Raw genomic sequence first — 3,817 nt, 5'->3', positions numbered from 1 at the left:
ACTCTGCCTCAACCCTCCATGGCTCAACTTCAGCCTACAGCACACAACTCAGCACAACTTGACCAGGGCCAACTGTGTTCGCACGACAGAAAACGCTGGTGCTTTTTCTGTTCTGCTGACGGATACGTTTGGATGGTGGTGCTTTTGCGAGGCGGTCACATCAAACTGTAGCGAAGAATAACAATTGGGAAGATAAAGTGTAGAGTCCACCAAAGAACCCCACACAACAAACTCAGAGCCGTTCATCATTCCAGGATGAATTAAAACAACGACTAAAGACCTTTATAGAATGTACAACTCTATCATCTCTCTCCCCTTCCCTCCCTCTCCTCTTCTTGCTTACTAATGTTTATCATTTAACATTTACAAAACGTATATTTTGTTTCTAATTGCCTTCCACTATTTACATATATTAGCCGCGGATCAGCAGATTCTGGGCGTCGGGGCTGGCCCATAATGCGCCTGACGAACACCACCTGACACATGATATTCTGCTGCAGTGTTGATGGGGCAAGCAAATATGTTTTGTTCTGCTCCCTCCGCGACGACTGTCTTCTAATTAGCCATGCCTTGTCAGAGTGATGGGCTAATAGCTAATTGCATCGCAAGGCCTCCGTGTGTACATGAAGTAATGACTTAACGCTCTAATAAGATTGAGTTACCGGCAGTTTGGAGGAGCCATTCCCTAGGTACTGTTTTCAGGTCAGCCTTTTTTTTCTCCCTCATTTTTTAATGTTAACACCAGAACACTGTAGGAAGAGTATCTTTGGGTTTGATCTCTGGTGTTTTATCCACTGTGTCAAGACGAGGGGTCATGTAGCTGTGCACCAGAGCGGGTCTCCCAGCGTTGTTAATGATGGTTTCCTGATTACATTATGTATTAATGATGTGGGGCTGTGGAGGTTGCCCAGCACAGCCCAAATATGTACTGTGCGGTGTTTGACGACACGAGCCATGGCGGCCTCTGGGACCCCCACCTTAGGACCCCGTCACACCTGCTGCCAACAACCACCATCAATCTCCATCTGACCTCTGATCCCACCGCGCCTCTCCTCCCTGCTCAGCAACTCCCAGGATCCTGTCTTAAGACGCTACTCCAGGCCTTTGCTGCCACAAGCACACTTCCACCAACACACATACCCATGGACACACACACACACACACCAATGCACAGACACACAAACACACACACACACACTGATAAACGTACAGCAATATACACAAACCCACAAAACCATCCATTCCAATGGCCACACACACACAAATCGACAAACACACACACACACACACACACACACACACACACACACACACACACACACACACACACACAGACACATTCCTATGGACACAGAAGCAGAATAACATACACACACACACACACACACACACACACACACACACATGTACCCACACACGTGCGATCACAGAGGCCGGGTGTGTGGGAAGGGATGGAGTGTGCTGCGTTCCTGCTGAGTGCAGCAGATTGATCCTGCACTGATCTGCTAGTGGCTCCCTGGGGCTCTCTAACACATGTCTGTGGTGCAGAGCTTAACATCCCCGTGTCTCCTCACCCGCACCGGGTCTCTTTGTCTTCGTCAGATCACCGCAGCACCCCCCCTTCCCTCCCCCCTCGCTATCTATTGCATTGGCTTGACACCCTGCATACTCTCTCTCCACGTCTCCCTCTTATACCCATACCCTCCCCCCCTCCAACAGGCTTCTCCATTCTTCTTCTTCTTCTTCTTCCTTTGGTCTTTGTGTTCACATTTTAATATCCTCTGTCTCTGTCTCTCTCTCTCGCTCTCTCTCTCTGTCTAGCTCTGTGCGTATCGCTCTCTCTCAATCTCTACCTCAATCTCTCCCTCTCACTCTCTCTATATTTTTTCTTTAATCCGACTTATCTCCAGGTATGCGTTTCATGCAATCATGCCCGTCGTTCAGGACATCTCCTCTTGGATCTGTGGTCCTTATAGCCTACTCATCATTCTCATCATCACCAAAGTTAAAGCAAGAGGAACAGCGTGTATTTGTTTGAGTGTCTTCATCCTCCATCCAATCTCTGGCTCTCTCCGTTTTCACCACGCAAGCAGGGCCATAGATAAATGAGCCAACAGACACACATCTGATGCTCTCTAGTAATGTGTGTGTGTGTATGTGTGTGTGTGTGTGTGGGGGGGTGTTTAAGTGTGTATTCTGTGTGTGAGTATTTGTGTTGCGTGATGAACAGAGCGAAAAAAAAATCCTAAATAATAAAGCACAAACATTTGTGTATCTTTTTTATTTGGCTTATTGTTTCAATGCTATTCATTAACGAAAGCAGTAGCATTCGTGATAATCAAATCAGTTTTATTTGATTTAATAGCTATCAACAGGAGTGTTATAATACCTTTATGGCAATAACCTACTATTTAATTTGCTAAATCTGGTCTTTGTTGTTCTATTCTGCATGATTGGTCTGTTTAAAAGCTCCTCTACTCATTATTATGTCATACAAAAGGCATTTATATTTTGAATGTTGTCCACAAATCACCCTGGAAACAGCAACGCAGAGAAAAAACAACGAAAACACAAAAAAAGAATTACCAACCCACTATAATACATGCATACAAATATTTATTTTGTTAACCATCTATTTTGATGTTATTTTACAAAGGCATTTAGCTCAACTGCTCTTTTGTAACTCCAAAGTGATCCCATCTAGTGAAGAGCACCACAGAGACTCCTAACTGCTCTAAAGAACCACAGACTCCTTCCAATTGAAAACCTTGTTAGTAGTACTTTTTACATTTCCCCCCCTCTAATAAATACCTCCAAAACAAACACCAGACATCCTCATACCCAAATGATGCCTCTGGAGGAATGATGAGGGCCCGGGACTAGGGCGCACAGGGCCGGGGCCCTCGGGAAAGGCCCCTGACGTCCCTCCATTGTTTAGCTGTCCCTTGTTAGGTCCGGCCTGCTCCGTTTGACTCCTTGTTTGTGATTGGATGACAGTGATGGGACGTGACAGGTCGTTGGTGAATCCGGACCGCCACGTCGGGGGCGTCGGGCTGTAAAGTACCGCCGCATTAATGGTCCCCTTAATGCCTCACCCCAACGCTCCCACACAAAAATAATGGAATCAAAACAAATAGCGACGTCTCAACAGAAAACCGCAACGAGCGAACCACACGGCAAATTGGATCTGATGCATCACATTGAACAGATATGATTACCTCGGACAACAATTCTCTGTTGATTCCACAAACAACAGTTTCAATTTACCCTAATTTCATTGGAGGAGAGCAGCCAACCAAACCAGCCAACCAGTCAGCTAGCCAACCAGCCAGCCAGCGGGCAGGCCGAGGCTGGTGCTTGTGAGGGCTTGTTAAACCATAATAGATGTGTGTAATGGGTGGTGTGCTGATTGCAACCTCTCTCCACCCATGTCCCCTCCCCCCCCCCCCCCCCCCCCCCCCCCCCCCCAAAAAAAAGATTCCATTGGAAGGGAATTTTCTGTTTCATTAAACCATGGTCAGGGATTGCCATCTGCACAGGGAGAGAGATGAGAGAGAGGGGGGGATGCTTGGCTGGGACAGGGTTACACTGGTTACAATGGTATTAATGAGATGCTATAAAAGTGTGCGTTGATACAACGATGATGCAAATGTCTTGCACATCATTGAAATTATTTTGTTAATCCATTATTTTAATAGCGTGCTGCATCTTACTTCAATAATCCGTTAATTTACTCGTCCGTTGGTCCTTTACGGCAGTGGCATCATTGTGGGTTTGTCTTTGTCGTATTATTGTGTGTCTGCTTGGTTTGACAGAA

This window comes from Pollachius pollachius (genome assembly GCF_949987615.1).
Source record: "Pollachius pollachius genome assembly, chromosome: 1".
In the NCBI taxonomy this organism is placed as follows: Eukaryota; Metazoa; Chordata; class Actinopteri; order Gadiformes; family Gadidae; genus Pollachius; species Pollachius pollachius.
Note: the sequence above shows the minus strand (reverse complement) of the source record.